The 21,770-nt window shown below is 35.5% G+C and overlaps 1 pseudogene across 1 annotated transcript; it reads left to right on the forward strand.

The window, feature by feature from the left end:
• The first annotated feature begins 9,700 nt into the window (after nt 1-9,700).
• On the forward strand, nt 9,701-10,784 carry LOC143637037 (uncharacterized; annotated as a pseudogene). The gene is made up of 2 exons (XR_013154359.1): nt 9,701-10,048; nt 10,122-10,784. The product of XR_013154359.1 is annotated as an uncharacterized LOC143637037 (transcript).
• The last annotated feature ends 10,986 nt before the right edge of the window (nt 10,785-21,770 follow it).

Raw genomic sequence — 21,770 nt, forward strand, 5'->3', positions numbered from 1 at the left:
CCTAACCGTGTAAAAATCCTAAAAATGGTCCATAAACATGTTTTGATCATACACATGGTAATGAATCTGTTTTGATAGTTTTTTTGGCCATAAACACGGATTAAAGGGTTGAAACGACGTTTTTACGGTTCAAAAGTTCGTTTTTGTGCACTAGTCGAAACCCTAACTTAAGGGCTGTTATGTTGATGAAATATTGCTTGGTTTGTGATATAGGACTTGTACCTAGCTTTCTTAGGAGCACAAGAACCTGAAAACTTGATTAAAAGGTCGGAAACGAGCCAAACCCGCTAAGGTAATGCCGAACACTCGCTTACAGGCTATTTAGGTTAAGGTTGTGATGTGAATATTTTTAGGACTTGAAATTTATCAGGGACATCAGGGACCAGGTCAATAAGTTCCTGTTAAAATTTGGTAATTTTTTGACCATCCGAGAATATTTGGCGAATTTATTACCAAATTGAGACGTTTATTTAGGAAAAACAGCTAAAATACTTCAAAAATTATGATATTTTTCTGGGAATTCAGATTTGATGTATTTTGATCACATATGAATTTTGGGATCATTTGGAGAAGTTTAAAGGTATTTTGTTTATTTGCGTTCGTGTGAATTTTTATAGCCGAATTTGGGCCGAAAAGAATATCGCACGATCTTTTTACATTCTGGAATTAATACAGATTGAATTGGGACATGAATTGAGTATTCAGGAATTTTTGTGGAATTTTTGGAAATTGTTTGGGGTAAACGGACGATTTTCAGGCGAAATATAGCTGATAAAATGAATTTTTATAAATTAATAAATCAGTAAATAAATTCCAGAAATATTTTTATAAAAATATACATATTTTAATTGATAAGTGGTTAAATTTTCATAATTTAATGATTAACGGTTAATTAATTATGCTAATCTGAATATTAAACAAATTCAGTTTTTATAAAAAAACCGGCAAGTTCGTGACTAGTGAATCTGCGGGAATATCAAAACACCAAGAGTGATCAAAAATCATATTTTTGGACTAATTAAGTAAAAATGAATTTTTCTATGAGAAACCTGGACAATCCGGGTGGATTGTGCGCGTTTCTTCTTAAAACAAACTGAATAAACGGAAACGGGCCCCGTGGCTAATCCGGGACCCCAGTATGTGATCCTTCTTTATAACTTAATCATTTTATTAACCAATACATTTACCCAAGCTTATTTTCCCATAGCTGTTTTCTGAACGCCTAAACGAACAACTTGGCCCAGCTGGGAAAACGGGAATCTGAGCCAAGTTGAGTTCTAAGTATTAGACATTGAACAACATCACAACCTAAGCCTATTGCCACTTTCTGGGCGTTCCAACTACACCCAGATTAGTTATACAGCCCAGCTTAGTATTGAGATTATAATAATATTAAAATATTAATATTATTATAATATTGATTATATAAACTACTGATGGCGGACCGAACAAACCACGAACTGATACAGTACCGAATATCTACTAAACCGTGAGTTTCATGACCCCACTTTTAAACTGTTTTATGAACTTTTGGGGTGAAAAGCATGTTTGATTACATATACATACCTGAAACATGTACTGATGTGAATTATCTAAGTGCTAACACACGAAAATCCCCACGATCATAGTGATTAACTTCGAGCCGGTGGCTTGTGAATAGTACTATTGGTTTGACAAACCCAAACGGAATCGGCCTGGTTGCCGTGTCACATAGCGCCGTTTGCACATGACCATATTTATACAAACATGCTATGTAGTGTTAGACATAGCTACCGGGGCATGTTGTGGGCGGAAAGGAGCCACAGTGGTTGATTGAGCGTGGGAAATGGAGGCACGCAGCACGAACAGTCCAGGCTTCACTGTAGCTTAGCATAATTACATCACATACACCATTTACATACATACATACTTATTTCATGATTACAGGTGCTGAATTGTGAATACTCATTCCTGTTTACTTGAAACTCGTGAAACTCACCAACTCTAGTAGTTGACCCGTTTTAAACTGCTTTTCAGGTGTACCTAAATCGGAATGATTGGGTGATCTGTCACTTGCCTGAAGTGTGTGGTTGATGCTATGTGAATAGAAGCAAAGGCGTTAGTAGTAAGAACGTTTAGTTAACAACTAGTTTTGTTTGTACCACCTAGACTGTAAAACAATGTAGAACGAAGAAATGTAATATAATGTAAATTAGTTTGTAATGTTTCTTTATAAACAATGTGTTGATACCAGAGGTGTCTGTTACATTCCCGTTTTACGCTTCCGCATTGTGCTAGTCGGGGTGTGACACAATTAAACCGTGATAACAAACGAATTATATAAAGAAAACAAATTGAAAATCGACTATTCATATATCACCATGACTTTTCATATTTTTAATTCAAAACCCAAAACAGCAATTGAATATATAAAGAAAATGAATTGGAACTCGATGATTCATGTATCACCGTGACCTTTCAAATTTTCAAATTATAATAATAGAATTTATAAATAAAGAAAATTGGTTGAAACTTGACAATTCGTGTAATAACACAAATTTTAGAAATTTCTATGAATATATAAACACAGAAAACAAATTAAAACTAGACTATTCACATAATCCAATGACTTTTCAAAACCGTAATATAAACAATTCAGTCTTGAATCACACGTTGTAAGAATTATCATATCTTGTATGTTCCAATAAAAAAAATGTGTAATCAGATCGAACCAAAAGTGGGTTATTCATGTATCGCCACGACTTGTCTGACTTTTAGTTAAAACGCATAAATCAAATGCGAAATCAAATCTAACCAAAAGCTGGTTATTCATGTATCACCACGACTTGTCAGACTTTTAGTTAAAACACATTGTAAAACATAGAGGGTCGGAGTCACGCGTCGCATGAATCACCATGACTTGCGTGACATCCTTAGGATTGTAACCATATTCTTTTCACAAAGAGAACATGGTCACGTTTGAAAGCATAAATTTATGATTCGTATGGCGTTTGATGTGGTATGCTTTGGCTTAATAGGTTTCATACCCTTTCTGAACTCTCCAGGTAAGCAACCGGGTCCGCGTCTGACTGGATTTGTACGTATTGCTTATCCTTAGGTTTCAATAATATTGGTGTCAATAGTTCGGAAAACAAGCACATCCCCCTTACAGTTTACCACATACCGGCCACGTAGAACCGTCTTTATGAAAATGAAATATCGGAACACCGAAATAAAATGAATTTGAAAATATTTGTTTTAGGCATAGGCCTTGGAGTTTGTGTGTGCATATGTGTGCATGCAACGCTATAAAATATTACAAATATAAATAAAAGCGAACGAATGAACTTTTAATATAAGTGCAAGCACATAGCACATAGAGTATGCATGCAGTTTGGGCCCCAAAATAAAAAATAACTATACTAGGCCGATACGTCTAATAACCTATCTTATAGTTACGGTTCTGATAACAATGTGTAACACCCCGGCTTTAAGCGGAACGCGCCCGGGTGCAACGTACAGATCAGTCATAAGCTCGTAACACTATTAATAGTGAGTCAGTGACAATATATTTATTATATTCCATAGTTTCGCAAGTACACAAATAGTTTGATAATAAGACAAATAACATTAAATCTAAATGAAACAAATATTATTCATTGAAATAATCCTAAGGCATAACTAGTTTTCTTGTCCTGACACTTCATCGTATCAACATGCAGCGCGTTTAAAATAATATTTTTTGTCAACAACACATGTTGGTGAGTTTTCATAAGTTTTTGTGAATATAAATATATACAAAATGCGTGATTCAACGATCGTCATGCGATATATACTCAAACATAATGTAAATGAAATCAAATAGTGTCGTCATCTCGTTCATTTAGCCGAAGCCATAGAAGTCAGGGAAATGAGAACCACCTTACGTAAACAACCGAAGTCGTAACGTTAGACTACGCAGGCACGTCCCGTCTCCCACTATGTGTATGCGTTTGCGTTTGCATAACTTTCACCATAAAAACAGTAAACATGTTGCACATAAGTCACGTATAATCATAAACAATATGCAAGAATAATATTAACATGTACGATAAATGTGAATCGGTTTGTAAACAAGCGCATAACTAACTGAAATAAAACCTTGTGACATGCTACACCCCAAAAATTTAAAACGTTAAAAAGAGGTTATGAAAAACTCACCTTTGAAATCAAAGCGGAAAAAAAAAGATAAAACCGAAATGCGTCAAAGGAACCAAAACGATTGTACTTCTCGAACTATAAAAATAAATAAAAACATTTAAAGACTAACTAACGGAATTATTTAAAGTTAATTATTGTATAATTTTGTTGGGAAATATGCATTACTTTATTCTAACTTTTATTATTTTAAGGTATTTTATATTATAATATAATATTATATTTAAACTTTAACGAAATTTTAACGAACTAAATACTTTATTAATTTGAGAATACTAGCGTTTATGGAACAACAGTTTTAACGTAGTTTTTATCTCGAACGAATATAACTAAGTTATTTGAGTTAAAGTTAACGAACGGATTAAAATCTAACGAATTTAAAGATGACGAGTTAATGTTTACGAATTATAGGCTAACGGATTGAATCTAAGTGAATTAATGCAAAGTAACGGAGTTCACTTATTTTAACGGTGTAATGAATTATAAAATTAACAAAGTAATGGAAATATAAATTAGTTTTAAATGGTTTAACAAAGTATGAAAGTTAGCTTTTAGTTAAAAACGATATATAATAATTTATAAAAAAATTATTTAGTTTAAAAAAATAATTTTAATTGATTTATTTTGATTTTTAAATAATTTATTTGATTTTATGCTAAATAAAATAGAAAAGATAGAATGTGCAGTGACCCGGGTTCAAACCCAGGTCTGAATTATGGAAAACATTTGTCTTAACCATTGGACCAAGTCACATGCTTGATGAATCACCAGAAACAAAAATATAAATATATTATCACAAGTTCATCTTCTAAAATAAAACCCTAGATTTCAAATCATTCAATCCGTTCTGTGTTTGTTTGATTAATGATAGGGGTTTTGTTCTACGGCTTATGACAATTCAAATGCATATAAAACTACCTGTAGATGTTAGGAAATGATAGAAAGCCAGGGTCACCGGAAAACGAACTTAGACGGATTAATTCGGTGATATAGAGTGTATTTTAGATTAGAATGATTGTTTGAGCGAGTTTATTTGAAGGTACATGACCAATTTATAGTTATAATTGGAGCATATACGATTTAATGGTCGTAATTGAATTTCTAAAATCATTCCGGCCGTTTTCGCATTAAAGGTGTCCATTATAAGTCGTTATGATTAAATTAATATATCAGTTAATATCCAAGATTATAGTCGTTAATATGGATTAAACTTGTCAAAATGCGTTTATTATGGAGGATTACCGTGGCCGGAATTACAATCATCGCCGCCAGTGGTGCTAGTCGGGAAAACGGGAGGGGAAACCAGTGGGTGGGGTTTAATTTGTTATTTTATTATATTTTCATAAAGTTTCAATTTCTTTTTAAATAGAAATAAACATAAATTACAAATTAAACCTTGTACTTTCTAGTTATATTAAAACAAAGTTTAAATATAAGTTACAGATTAAAATGTTAACTTGAAATAAGTTAAATTGAGATAAGGAAGTTATAGATGTTGGATATTTTTTATAAAATCCCTGTTTAGATTTCAACCCGACTAAATAAGAACTTTAAATCACGAGGGTTCGTTATTTGGACAAAATGAATAATAACGAGCATCGTAAATTATCGTGAATATTAGATTAGCGATAAACGATGAACACGAATACATTGAAACGTCAAAACGGTTCGACGCAACAACTACGAATAAGTAAATATACTAAAATGATTATCAAATAGAAGACGTGCAATGAAAATTAATAACATTATACTATATATATAAACAAATCGAAAATTCAAATTGGGTTGGGTTTTCGGGTTTGAAAAGTAACGAATATTACAGTTTCGGTACCGTAATGAATGTGACGGAACTGATCGAAACGTTACGCTAGCTGATCGAACTCTTTTGTTTTGCTATATATATATGTGTGTGTGTGTGTGTGTGTGTAACAAACATAACCGAACAAACTTTTTTGTTTTAGTTTTGGTACCGTAAAGAACATCATGGAAATCGACCAAAGTCATGTAGACTTACTCGTCTCAACGCCCAGGACCGACATTGCTCGGGTTTTACCAACACACGATTTTATCGACTGACACCACCTTGTTGGCCCGCCTCAATATTTATATTGTTTGTGTTTTTGTGTTTGTTTTTGTTCTGTCATCGTAACAAATGTAACCAAAAGCATAATGAACATGACGAAACAGACCAAAGTTGCATAGACTCATCGCCTCAACGCACGGGACCGATAGTTTTACCCACCGACATCACCCCATTATGAATGTGACCGGAACTGACCGAATTCACGTCGAGTTCAAGCCCAGAAACCGCACAACCCCGCGGGTAAATTACTAGTATACAAGTAAAGTTGATGGTTGGTGCCGCAAGGCCCTGATTGGGCGAAGTGGCACCACCTCAACGGTCCAATTTTTTTATTTTATTAGTTAATTGTTATTTCTTTTTATTTTTTTATTTTCTAGATTCGTAACAAACGTTTTGTTTTTTGTATTACCAAATTTGTGCCGGCTCGTCGCGCAACGTCTAGTACCGACAATGCTCGGGTTTACCTACGCCCGGGTTTTACCGAACTTAATTTTAGTTCCAGTACCGTAACAAAGGTAAACGAAATCGACAAAATTCACATTGACCCTCTGCCGGAAAGCTCGGATTTTACCAGCGCTCTAGTAAAACTGACTCACCACCAGAACGCCCGAATACGAGTCGACTCGGTGTTGCAACGATTAGGTTTTACCAATGGCTGGGTTTATAGACCAAATAAACATTGTTTTAAATATGTTAAAAAAAATTATAATATGTTACATGAGTCACGTAGAGTCACTGCCTCAGCGTGTGGGACCGACCGAAGTCACCCCATTGGCTCACCTCAATTTGTATTTTTATTTTTTGTTTTTATTTTATTTTAGTTCCAGCACCATAACGAACATAGATAATGCTGACTAAATTCGTGTTGACTTGCTGCCGTCGTCCGGGACCAACCGACACCACCCTATTGGCCTATCTTAATTTTTATTTTTATTATTTTGTTTCCATTTTGCTTTACTTCCAACACCGTAAGGAACATAGCTACTATTGACTGAATGCGCGTTAATTCGTCACAGCAACACCCGGATTTTATCGACCAATTTTACCGCACGGGTAGATCCTAGTTTACTCTAAAATAAACAATAAACAATTCCCCGAACCCCATTTGAAAGCAGGCAGGCAGTTAGCCACTTCGGTGGATCTCGTGAATGCAAATTGGGGCTAAAATAAAGTTTAAAGAAGACACGAATGATTCGAAAACCCTAAATCCTAAATCGCTCTTGTGAATTTACTCCGCAACCCCTCGATTCTTCTGTTTCAGGTAGTCATTGTATTTTGCTTCCAACATTGTATTTTATTCTGTTCTGTTCTGTTCTGTTCTATTATCAATTATCATATCAATCAATTAATAATAACTAGTCCCCTGCATGTGTTGGATCTGTATAGCACCCACCATATTACATCGTTGCCAATGTTTCATAAATTACAAAGTAATATTTATATAAAAGTAAAGGAAAAAAACATTACTGCAGCTTATACCTTAAATGAGCAACGAGCACCAAACTTCAATCTTCATCCATAAAATAAAGAGCAATTCACAACCTGATACACGAAATCGCAACCCAAAGCATCCAGATACTCATGCACAAATAATTAAAACTGAAATAAAAATTAAAAAGAAAAATAAACAGCATCACAAAACTGTAGGGCTAGTAGATTGGGGAATATTTGTGAACCGGGTTGTAGGTTTTGAGCTAGCACGGAGCTCATCGCAGCCGTCTTCTCCAATGAAATTAGGGGCTATATCTGTCTCATCTGAGATGAAATTGAAATCAAAACCAAAAGAATAGCTTCAAATTTCGAATAAAATCAAAGCCCATAGATAAATATTAACAAAATCCGGTACCGATGACGATGGCTTCATTGTCGGGTGATTTCTGCAGATGCAAGCTTAAAGTTCTTTCAATGGTTAGTAGGAAGGCTTCACTGGATTTCGTAGAGGTGGAGAGAGAGAGATAGCATGATTCATCTACCACAGTACCATGCGTCATGAAGGAGAAGATGCAGATGGAAGGCGTGGATTGGATAGATCTGCGGTGAAATCCTAAGGTGGTCCAATTGGATATTCAAAACTTGTAGTTTGATATGTATTTTAATTAATATGATATGGTACTAGAAGTACTTGAATTAGTTAAGTATGCAGTTAGTTGAATTAACCACATGTAGGCTATGACAATTGTTATTTTGCTTGTTATAATTTTGTATTCAATAACAACTTCAATGTTTCTAAAAGATAAGATTATACACTATGATATTCAAATATAGGTTTTTTGCTGCACCTACTTTCTCTTGACCAACACATGTGCAGCAAACTCTGTTCAACCCTGCCTGATATAGACTTCTTCTGTCTAGGTAATAGTAATAAGGCAAAGCTAATTGGCTAATTCTCTTATTGATTTTCAGTCCGTTTATGTGTTTTGCTTTTATACTCAATTTCAATATGCAAAATCTTCATCACTTTCCATCCTGTCACTTATGAGTGTGTTAGTGTGTGCTAGTAGTTAGTTATTCACTTATATTCATTATTGTCTTTCTCCCTTGTAGTAAGTAGTTTATGTTCTACAAATAATTGGTTTAACAAAGTACATTATTAGCATTTTCCAACATTTATACCCTATATTCTTTAGAAATCAGACATCAAATGTCTAGGCCTTTCCCTCATCTGCCACTGTAAACGTTTGCTTCTATGTAATAATTGTTTCTTTTTAATTAACTACTATATATATTTTTTGAGGCAACTGGCAGCAAATTGAATGTTTTAATTTTGATGATTCCATTCTTCTTATAGTGCTTTATTTCACTTTGACCATTTACCCGCCAAAACCATATATCACATTAATCGAACAGTATCTCAAGGTCTAGGTTACAGATTTGATATTATCACTCTCACGGGTTCGGTACTTCGGTTAATGGCCAAAATCAATTTTTGGCAAAAATCTTTACTTACAAGTTACAAGTACATGAAAAGGAGATATAAAATACATGAAATGGAGGTATAAATACATGAAATGGTGGTATAAAACATAGAATACATGTAATGAAGGCATAAAAGCTAGAAATATATGAAAATATGAATGGTTTGTTTCGGTTCGGTTAACCGAGGGTACATAAAGTAATTGATAACCACTTGTCGGTTTTATCGGTTTTCGGTTCGGTTTGGTCCGATCCGGTTATTTTTCACCTCATAGAACAACTAAGAATCTCAATTAGAACTGAAATGTTGACTAACTATATGATGTGTCCAAACATTGAAATAGATATGTCAAAAGTGGTCTTAGAATAATTCATTGTAGTATTTCGTTTTGATTTCGTATTGAATGTCATGGTTTCAATTAATTGGTGATTTGGTTCTTTTTTTATTTGTGTGCACATTAATTTTATTTTGCATAACCATTTACATATGTAGTTACATATGCGAATTTTATTTATGTTATCTTGTAGAAAGTTATCATGAGCAAACACGAAGCAAGTGGAAAGAAGGAACAACTAAAGTGGACGAAGAATATGGATAATGCATTCATACAATCCATGATAACACAACAGGTTAATGGTAATAGGGTTAATGGAAATTTTACTACAAAAGCATACAACAATATGGTTGAGGAGCTAAGCACAAAGCTTCAAATGAATTTTACCAAAAATCATTTGAAGAATCGTTTAAAAACGTTGAAAGCCCGTTTTTCTCAATGGTACGATCTGCTTCGCGAAACCTCGTTGAGTGGGTTCTCATGGAATTCAACTACTCATTTAATTGAAGCAAGTGATGAAGTCTGGGAGAAATTAATAGATGTAAGTCCTTTCATTATTTACTTGAATATTTAGATTATCTTTTATAATACTAATTATCTTGATTTTTAAATAGTCAAACCCTGATGCTGCAGCGTTGAAGGCAAGGAAAGTCTCAAACTTTAATGAAATGCTAGAACTTTTTGCAAGTGATAGAGATTATGGTGCACAAGCCGAAACTGCTAAAGAAAGAAATGGCCGAATGCAGAAGAATGGCAGCATTAAGATTGAAACGGCTCTGGAAATGGATGATTTCATAGCTGCCAATGATGCAATACTGGAGCCCATACAATATTGATGATGATGTTCAAGTGGTACATCATACGTCTTCTCTACCTGAGCAATCTTCTAGTGCAAATAAATGTAAGAGTAGAAAAAGAAAAGTTGAACAAGAAGATGAAGATTTAACCTCTATGATTATGAATAGTGTTGGCAGCGTGGCTAATGCTATTTTAGAAGGAAATAAAGTTCTTCAGGAGAGCAATAAAATGCTAGAAAGAGTTTATCATCGCGAGTACACGGGTGAGGAAATTTACAATGCCTTGGTGGTGATGGGTTTGGAATCCCATAGAATACCGAGGGCTTTAAATTACTTGGCGGCCAACCAGGCGAAAGCAAGGACGTTATTTAGTTGTCCTCACATACGGTTGGATGTGCTAAGAGACATGATGTTCTGGTGACTAAGCGAGTTTAGGATGCACTTATCTAGTTGTAAGTTTTTCTTTTTTAGTAACTTCGTACAGTTATGGCTTTTATGTCTTTGTTGGGTATTTTATTATTTAGTTATGGATCATGGGTTTGTTTATGATGCTAAATTACTTAAGCTCATTTTAATTACTGAACCTGTCCTATTTTAATTTTTTACTTGCTTTTGTGATTGTTGTGTATTTGTGGTCCTGTTGAAAACCAAGAGAATAAAATGTGTTACCTGCAATAACTGTTGACGTTTGCTACTTATTTGTTAGTATACACCTTCCATTTTATTCATTTTATACTGCAGCAGATAATGGTGGATGTGAGGTTTCTGTTGCATGAACTTGGGAGTTTCATTCTTCGATCCAAATTAATTTCCGAGTCCTTTAGAAGTAGTAAACTCGTTTCACCACTAAATGGCTTAATGCTTGTATACAGGGATGCAATCAAATGTTTAGCATCATCATGAAGCAAGTCAAATAATGGCTTTGTACCTTATGATTTATCTGATCAACGCGTTGCGTTGCGTTTGCGAGAGTCGATACAAATATTAGTGCTTCCAAAATTGATATTTGCACTCTAAAAGTATAAAATGAGAGCATCAAGAGTTGTATAAAGGACAGATTACCATATTCTAATAGTGTTGTCACTTTTAACGAAAACTAACCCAACCCGAACTCGAGAAAAGACCAACTTGAACTAGAACCAAAGTAATTCGGGTTGGTTTTTGTGTTTAATTTCTGGGTTTTTGGCCTTTTGGGTCAACCTGAACAACCCGAATAAACATTTTTTTTAAGCTGGTATTATTGGTAGGTTCAATCGAGTTCGATTATGATATATTATGTTTAAGCAATTATGATTTTTGAGGTTGTTTCAATAAGAAGTTCAATTATTGTGTATACTGTTTGATCAATTAGTAGGTTTAACTGAGTTCGTGTTTGATTATGGTATATTCTATTGGACTTAACTGTTTAATCGAGTATGGTATAACCAGTTATGGTATATTCTATTTAATAGAGTATGGTCTAAAAGATTTTTGAGACAGCTTAATCGATTAGTGGTTCAATCAAGTTTGATTATGGTATACTCTATTTGACATAACTTTTTAATCGAGTATGATATCTTACGTTTAATCGATTTTGATATTGTAGTTATATATCTAACTATCTAAGTTGTTTTTATGTTCGCCAAGTTATTTTTTTCTTATTTCTTAACACTAGAAACCCGACTAACCCAACCCAAAAAAACACCCGAACCCAAAAAAAACCATCAGAGATGTGGGTTATGTTTCAGGTCAAGATTTAGAACTTTGAAAGCCGAAAATGCCCGAACCCAAAAAAACCATCAAAGATGTGGGTTGCATTTCATGTCAAGATTTGGAACTTTGAAAGCCCAAAAAACAGAACTGAAAAATAATAATAAAAAAAAAGTACCCGTAGGGAAAATGCTAGTGCCATCTAAATGACCTTTCATTTTTATAACCTTTCATTTATATTGATTTCTTTGTTTTTATTTTTGTAAGAACACGCTAGTGCTATCTAAATGATTATATATTCAAAATAATTCATTTGTATGTACATATGCACGTATACACACATGAAAGATACAAAAACAATTCCCACATAAAAAATAAAAAAAAATTGAAAAATAACTTTTGTAACCCCAAAAAACCAAGAAAAAGATTTTTAAGCAAAAAAATAAAAAGGTAAAAAAGAAAGAAATAAACTAGGACGTTTCTTAGGTGTAGCAGATAACCAATGGTTCGGTTTTAATAAATGTGAAAACAACTTTATTAATTTAGTTTTGGGTATAAAAAAAGTACAAACCGAATAATTAGATAACCGAACCATGTACACCCTTTAGCTATACCCGTCTCACATGTTTTGGGTTTCATGATTTTGTCATCCTGTCAGATGAAGACCTAAACAACGGGACGGTTCATTAATAACCACCCCATATTTAGCAACTTTAATTTGTTTAAGAAGTAGAAAAGTTTGAAACTCCATCAGCATACAATCAAACACAAATTATCACCATCCACACAAAATAACATTACACAAAAAGATAGGAGCACACTCATATTAACTTCAATCGAGTTTAGCATCATCGGCAGGTAATGCTCTATTAGCGACATCAGAAACAATAACATTGTGCTCTCCTGTACCCTACAATCAACATTATCCATTTAGAACTTGTGACAAAAAATGAAGATTGTATGTAAATGCTTGATGAATCACCTTAAAACAAATTATCAAAAAACATTTGACCACGTTATGTGTCGAGTTGAATGTGTCAAACAAAAAGCTTCAGCTAAAAGAGGAAAGGGTTAACCGGGCTCGACGCCTATGTTTTAATGCATAGGACTGCCTAAATTGATTTATTCAAAGATTTAGATTAGTATTGTAATAATATCTTTTTTAGGGACATGGGTTAAAATGTCCATCTTATATGGGAGTTAAAGATTTCACTTCGTAGTTTCAAAGTAACGTGAGTGAAAGATTTGCGTCCAACGTTAAAGTTTTCGAAAAGATTATTATTTAACAAATGTGGACATAAATTGTGCACCGCGTTTGTTATGGTGGTCATTGACCCTTCTGTTTGACTTCCACAGTTCCATTATTAGTTTTGTATCTCTCTAAGTTTTGTTACACCTGTTAACTAACCATGTTTCTTTCACGACACGTTAGAAACAAAGGCAACAAATTCTAGAAAAAAAATCTGAATGATGTAGTTATTTTACTTTAGTAAGAATACTAGTTAGTTTTGTAAGGTTGAAATTAGAATGGTTGTCACCTTTTGAATATGAACTTGATTTTAGTTAGTTATTATAAGCATTTATTTGTATTTGATTATGTTAAGGTGTCCAATTTTGTTTCATCATTATGTGATCACCACATAAAGTTTACTTTAGTTCTCAAAAGAATTAAGAAGAAAGTATCTAGCTGACAAAATATCTTAGCATATGTAGGATCAAATATCAATAGATATATGTTTAAAACCTTGTGTGAAAACGATAACAATAATCAAAATCAAATAGCTGACTCCATGAATCACGAAATAGGAGTGAGCAATAACTGAACAGTTAACCAAAACCGAACAGTTATTAACCAAAACCCGAATTAACCAAAAAGCGTTTATGGTTTTTTTTTTACCCTCAAATAACCATATTAACTGAAACCGAACTGAATCATTCATATTTCCATATAATTCTAGCTTTTATACCCCCATTTTATTATAATTCTAGCTTTAATAGCTCCATTTTGTTATAATTTTAGCTCTAATGCCTCCATCTTCATATATTTCTAGCTTTTAGACTTCCTTTTCATGTATTAATACCTCAATTTCAAGTATTTCTAAGGAAAAAGTTGGTTGGCTCATTATGTAAAGTTAAAAATCTGAGCCTAAGTTTCATCATCATCGTCGTACTCAGTATATCCCACCAACAGCAAAGCTATGGCAGGGTTTGAGGAGGATAAGATGTAGACAGCCTTACCTCTACCCTGTAGGAATAGAGATGCTGCTTCCGGTGAGACCCCCAGCTCGATAGTAGTTTTGCATCAAGCCTTGGACATAAGGCACATAACACTCAACCATCGGCACACCGGTCGACTGATGCATGTACCCTTGTCTTTCGGCTATCAACGCCACCACATGATGCCTAATTAACCTTCCGCCACTTTTAACGTTATTTTCACGAGATTAGTAAAATAATATCAAAATTAATGCAATTTCACTGAGCCTAAGTTTGGTTTTGGTTATTAGCCCTAAAATCCGGCATACTAACCAAACGGATTTCAGTTATGGATTTTCGATAAAGCGATTATCGCTCTGGGTTGGTTATTCATGAAATGTAAAAAACTTAAGTGAAGAAATCCAACATAAATTCAAAATTAAAAAAAGAAAATAAATTCTTACATTTTGAGTGGTGGTGTTGGCATTAGGTTTATAGGGACAAGCTGCCGGAGTACGGTCAGGTTTGCGGTACTCCCATCCCAAAATCCTGTAAACTCGACCCTGCAATAAACATACATACATATCAATCAGGAATGATTTGTTAATAAAATTGATTAAATACATAATACATACGATGATGAGGTCAAAGAGGAGCGGTAATAGGTTTACGATGGGGACAAGGAAGAGCGGCAACAAACAAGCTATGCACACCTGTTTTCATCAACACAACACTAAGATATATAAACCATGGCGATGATTTGGGTCTAGGTCAGGAGATAAGAAAATTACCATTGTTGGAGATCGATCGTCTAGGTCTTCTGTACTCCCTACGATAACGTCGACTCGCCTTCTTTTATTTTGCTTTAGGCGGTTGGGTTACAAGAGGATGTGGCACGTGACGAAAATTTATACTATAGATATTCTATAATGTTTTAATATTTTCATAAAGCAGTGGTGAGTGAACGAGAAAGAAAATATGATAATAAAGATATAAAAAAGTATTATTTAATTAAACAGGAGAGAGAAAATACGGTGTTTTTTAGTGTAACTATATGATATATGTGGATATAGGGTAGGGAACGGACTGGGAATGCTTTATGAGCATTCTCATCCAACCCCTCATTTTAAGTGAGGGGTGTTTTTATAATTTAGAGAGTGATTTTGGGTAGGGGTGAGCAAGATAAGGGTCATATCCTTAAAACCCTTTTACCCGACTCGTAAAACCCTTAATTAGACCCGAATATATAATAAGGGTCGGGTAAAGGGTATTTAAATTTCATCTTAAAGGGTAAAAGGGTTTCAAGGGTCCGACCCTTTTCGAACCCTTAACCTGTTTACTAGTTTCTAGATAGATATACATCCGATTCGCGATTAATCCGAAATGTAGGAAATGTTTGTATTTTATATATGATTCATCATAAATTTCTCAACTACTAAGAAAAATAAAAATAAAAAGCCGTACTACTGACTGGAAACACACACACACATATATGTATGAAAATCGCTGAATTGTTCTCTACATGTAATTTGTGAATGTGAATATTATTTGTATTGATTCAAATGGTTGATAAACTTTCGAAGCTAGAGTTTAGTGTGTTATTAAATGAAAGTATAATTAATTCTAGGATTCATATATTAAAGTCAATATGAGATATGCAATTAGTAAATGCAGAAAATGAGTTTCGATTACTGCTTTAAGGGTAAAAGGTTGGACCCTTGAGACCCTTATTTATACCTGACCCTTTTATTGTTTAGAGGGTAGGGTCTCGGGTCCAAATTTCTTCGTAAAAGGGCAAAGGGTCTAGGTAGGGTATTAGGTTAAATGGTAGGGTCCTACCCTTTGAACAGTGTTAATTTTGGGAGTTTTGAGTGAATAGTTTTTATATTTTAGAAAAAACAGTGATTTTTCTATATATTTGAAAAGTTACTGTTCACCCTCTATAATTTTTTAATATTTTTTGAAAGTGGTTGTGAGTGAGAGAAAGAGAAAAGTTAATGATAAATGTATAAAGAAGTATTATTTAATTGAAACGGAGATAGAATATATATTGAGTTTTAGTGTGATTTTTGGTTTAGAGATAAGGGGTTGGATGAGAATGCTCTAAGTGTATAAAAGTAATCTAGCCTATTTGATTTTTGATATGAATGGATAGTGAAATCAATTGTTACATAAGTGACAGATTTGTTACTTTCTCACCCTATCCAACATATACGTCAATTCCTCTATTATTTTAAACATTCCATAACTTTTTTGTACAACATGTTTTAAAAAAAATTAAAAGCATTATAATAACTAATGTTTTTTTGTCTTTTATTATATAAGTACCATATTACTATATAAAATTTAAAAAACATTAGTTGTTTTTTTTACAAATTGTGTTTTACAATAATTGTGTTTTAAAAAATTGTGTTTTATCAAATTATGTTATACAATTGTGTTTTTCACATTGTGTGTTTTTCATTTGTGTTTTTTTCATGGTGTTTTCTGACGACTATTTTCCGGCGAATTTTTCCGCAAACAATCCCGATGACTTTTTCGGCCAAAAAACTCCGAATTCCAATGATTTTTGACGAAATTTCTGTCGACTTTTCGGAAGATATTTCCCGACAACTTTCCGACGAGATGGTGGTGCCGGGTGACGGTTGTGGTGGCACAGATTCTTCAAACACACGAAGACACCATTAAGTGCAAACGCCCGAGTGTGACGTACAGATTGTTCAAACACACGTGAAACCATTATATGGCAATAATATCATTAATTTATTTAAAATCTCAAGTACACAAGTTTAAACAATGAAATACATTCAAATAACGTACTTCAAGAAACGAACATGTTGGAACGTTGGGATCGTGGCATATTTTACGAGGTTGGGTGTGTATTGGAGTGAAATGGATGAATGGGGTTTCACCCTGTGGCTGTCTATTTATAGGCAAAAATTGTGTTCTTACGCGTAGCGCGAAGTACCCTCAAACGGTCTATTCGCGTAGCGAGAAGGACAAGTTAGCCGAGTCTAAATATTTTATTTCTTCGTGTAATGCGAATGAATTTTTATTAGGTGCTCGCGTAGCGCGAATGACAAAGTAGGTCTGGTGTGTCATCACCTAGACCTGCCACGTGTTGCTACTTGTCAGCATATGGTACGATTACTTTGTGACTACTTCGCGTAGCGCAAAGATGAAATAAATGGTTCCTTCGCATAGCGCGTAGTAACTAAAATTACATAATTTTTAATTTAGTTCCTTGACTTCTAAACTTTACATTTTTTGCTCAAATATTTAAAGATGTTGCATCAGCCTTGTGTTGACAAATATATCTATTTTGTACGCATGTTTCATGTTACCATATGGTTTGAAGTGAAGTTGAAGATCACTTAGAACTGACTTTAGGCTATTTAAATAAAGAGAATTGATTTCGATATTTTGGTTGTTTGTTTTTAGATTTATTTGTTATTTATTTTGAATGATGTGTACTTGATTTGAATTTAATAAAATAATTAGATATCGTAACTAATATTCTTATGTTAGTGCCTTGTGAGCTGTGAACTAATAATTCATGCCCCTGCATTTCTGTCTTAGGTTGGAGTGTGGCGGTTGGATTGGTATGATTTTAGGGGCCTGGTTCGCTGGTATAAATATGAGATTATAATATTATAACACTAACCCTAATCAATCACAATATATCCACCAATACCACCAGCTCCTGCCCAACCTATGGTTCCCCGACGCTGCACATACAGTGTGCTAGCCGACACTCCAGCCAGATCACCGCCGCTCACTGCTTCTTTACTTGCTGTCACCTCTTCCTTCGTGCACTTCCGCCTCCTCGTTTCATTGGTTCATGTACCAGCTTCAACTTGTTAAAACCCGGTGTCTCGAAAGGTTAATTATTAACTACAAGGTGTAACTATTATCGAACCGGGTTTTTGATAATAAAATTTTGAATGATCATCACTGAAACTCAATACCGAGATTTCTTTTAGTTAACAAAAGTCAAAAGTTATCATAGCATTCCCAATTCATCTTCTAAATTATGTGAGTCCATTTTTTAAAGGTGGTTGTGAGTGGAGGAGATTAAATGTTACTCATAATGAGTAAATTTGAAGAAATACCATTTATACCGTATAATTTTTAATATTTGTTAAAAGTGGTCGTGAGTGGAGAGTGTAAAGATAATAATAATAAAGGTGTAACAAAGTTTTTTTTAGTTGAAAAGGAGAGTTTGGGATTCATTATTTTAGCTCCTTATAACTTTTTTCATAAGGGGGTGTAACTTATTATCATATCCCTCATAATAACATGCAATATCAAACACCTTTTAACTTTTTTCAAAGTTAATAAGTCATAAGTTACTTAAAATAAGCAATCCCAAACACACCAAAAAAATAATGATTTTTAGTGTAATTACATAGATTGAGACAGAGTTTCTACAAAAAATTCTTCAATGGGGTGTTTGAGATTCCTTATTTTACCTTCTGACTTATAAGAAAAGGTTGACAAGTCACATCACAAAATTTTAAATTATTAACTTTTCCTTTCACATAATACTAAAATAACTGATCCCAACAACCTTTAATTTATTAAGGGATGTGATATTCATGCATCACCTACTGCTGAGTGGACATGCCTATACGGTTTGTATAAGCTACGCATGACTGACAAATGTATGGAAGAGACAAAAAAAAAAATTTTTTGCAGCCTATACAACCCGTATAGACCTATATGGTATTTATTTGCTAGTATACCCCCTGGGGTACACCATAAAACCTATATGGGTTGTATAGGACTATATGACCGTATAGAAAACTTCTGCAGAAAAACGTCCTAATATGATCTTAAACGAAGGTTCTCAGGATATGCTACGTAAATTTAAATTTAATTTATTCTATTATATTATTCAGCATTTCAATACTTTATTTACCCATATTCAAGTCTTTATGTAATTATTATAATCTCACAAGACAGTGTATTTACACTCTCTCTAACTTTCGGAATAAAGATAAAAAAAACACATTGAAGAAACACTAAGTGAACCCTAGACAGATTATAGATAATCTGGGGGTTAAGTAATGTTTCCCACGGATGAGATCTAGCTGAGAAGGTTGTTCTTCAGGAGACCTGCAAAACAGACACCGTAAGCTCGTCACTGAGAAGTGGGGGGTTCCTCCTTGTGACCACCCTCCGGCGTGAGAATCAGACTAGATTGCTCTGAATATAAGAGTATATTAAGAGATTGCTAGATAAGATTGAGATATCAGATGATCCTTACCATTCCAAGGTGTTGGAGTATTTATAGCCGAAGGTAGGTTTCCAAGCAGGTACAGCCGGCTGAATAGTATTCCTGTTCTACCAACAGTGGACGTATGCACAGGCCATGCTGGTTGGTGGATAGGTTACGGCCAACAGTAACAAGGTCGGCTGTATACTGTTCCTTTACTGCCGGCTACGCACTGTTCCACCAACTGTAGGCTGCGCACGTCCCCTCGTAAGGGTTGGTGAGTAGGCAGCGGCTAATAGTGACAAGCAGTACTAGAGGGTGCTCCTCCTCGTATTGTTGTCGGTGAGCTGTCACCCTGTGATTAGTTCATGGGTTGCTCTGGTCAAACTGTCTGTTCCGTCCATACCTTAGTAGGTATAGTACGAAAGACCTTCCAGAAGCATACGGACTGGCTCATTTAGGCGGGAGTGTTCCCGCCTTGCTCATTCCTTCATGTGACAACTGAACTAACGAATGCCTTGTGCGTGTAGCCTTGCTGTTAGTGCGGGTAGCCTTCCCTGATGGCTTGTATCCGCAGCTGCGGGGACAGGCGGGGTACTTCACCATTGGGAGGCTTTCCCTGCGGGTACAGCTGGCGTACTGCGCGTAAGGTTCTTTGAGCATGGTGGGTCCTGCTGGAGCAGTTGGTCATCGCGCAGACGTCCCTGTTCAAGGTGAGTCTTGCGGGTCCAACTGGGCTCTGCTGGGACCTACCTCTTCAAGTCCCCCCAGTCCAATGTTCTTCTCATGAATTATTAATAAGTGAGGTGAACTTTTGGACTTAGCAAGGGGTTTTGAAAAGGGTTTAGTTTTTCGGTTTTCCGGGGTGATTCATCCCGCGGTTTTCCTGATGTCACGCAGAAATTCCCGACTTTTCTGCTTGACCTTTGGGCGTGAAGCGGGTAAGTTTGTAACCTCCTCGCGCGTCAGGAGTGTTGAGTCCCAATTGTGTGGATTCTCCATGAGGTTTTGGTGGTTTTCGACATAGTGATCATTTATGCTAAAACCACCAATTCCATTTTGGAGTTTCAAACAATATAGTTCTCGACGTTCCCGTTGTGCGGGAATGTTATTCACGTTCCCGCAAGCATGGCCCAGAAGATCCTTCTTGGTTTGAATTCCCTGCAGAGTGCTATGTATGTGAAGGGTTTTGCCTTGACACTGTACCCGCACTCGCCTTATGGTTACTTTACTTCCAAGGTATTCTTGGCGTCAATTCTCTGCGGGTGCTAAGTATGTGAAGGGTTTTGCCTTGACACTGTACCCGCACCCGTCTGATGGTTACTTGGTTGCCAAGTTATTCTTGGCTTCAATTCCCTGCGGGTGTTAGGTATGTGAAGGGTTTTGCCTTGACACTGTACCCCGCACCCGTCTTACGGTTACTTGGTTGCCAAGGTAAGGGGTATTTTCCCGCTCACTTTTGAATCTTTTTGAATTTTGAATTTTTTGAAATTCGAAGAGTTGGTGGAAAGATAGGAACAGTCCAAACATCTGAAACGTCGTGCGACGGTTTCTTCTGACTGTGTCAGGACGTGCAGGAAGTTATGGTGACGTGACAGTACATGGTCATTCCAGACGCTTTTTCAGGCGCGTGGGCGCGATTTTTCGGGCGCGTGGCCGCGAAATTAATGGTACGCGTCCTGTCAACAGCTGTTGCCAGCCTGCTTTTTGCCACGTGTCATAGTTTCATTGCACCTTCGATTTCTCTCTCCTCCGCATTAAATTCATCGCATTAATTGCGATTAGTATATAAAGGGGTAGAGGGCTCTTTGCAATCCACACCTTCACCCTTCTCTTCTTCTTCTTAGCGATTTCCGGCAAATACTCCCCTTTTCAGGCAAGCATTTTCCCGAAATCGCTTTCTTTCTGCAAAATGTCTTCTCGTGATATCGATTCCACAGCTGACGACAGGAGTACTGCTGGTGAGTGCCAGTGTGCTCTTCCTGGCGATCTGTACCGGTATGTTGTCAGGAAGTTCATGCTCGAGTCTCTCGAGCCTGAGTTTCCTGAACCCCATCAGACCGTGTACGATGCCCCCCGAGGCAAGATCGGGGTTTATGCAGCATTCTTTGTCTATGGGAATCTTAGGTTCCCATTGACAAAGTTTGTTTACCGTGTCCTTGAGAGGCATGGTGTTCACTTGACCGAGTTGCACCCCATGGCGATCACCAAGATTCGCCATTTTGAGTGGGTGTGCCGGATACTGGGCATTGAGCCCTATGTCGACCGCCTGATGACCTTCTACACTTGGAGGTGCATCCAGGGGTGGTACACGCTGACAACCCGGATTAAGGGTTTGAAGATCTGTGCGACCGAGCGCAGTC

This window comes from Bidens hawaiensis, unplaced genomic scaffold (assembly GCF_021521415.1).
Source record: "Bidens hawaiensis isolate Kalapana, Puna unplaced genomic scaffold, B.hawaiensis_p1.1 tig00008100_1, whole genome shotgun sequence".
NCBI lineage: Eukaryota > Viridiplantae > Streptophyta > Magnoliopsida > Asterales > Asteraceae > Bidens > Bidens hawaiensis.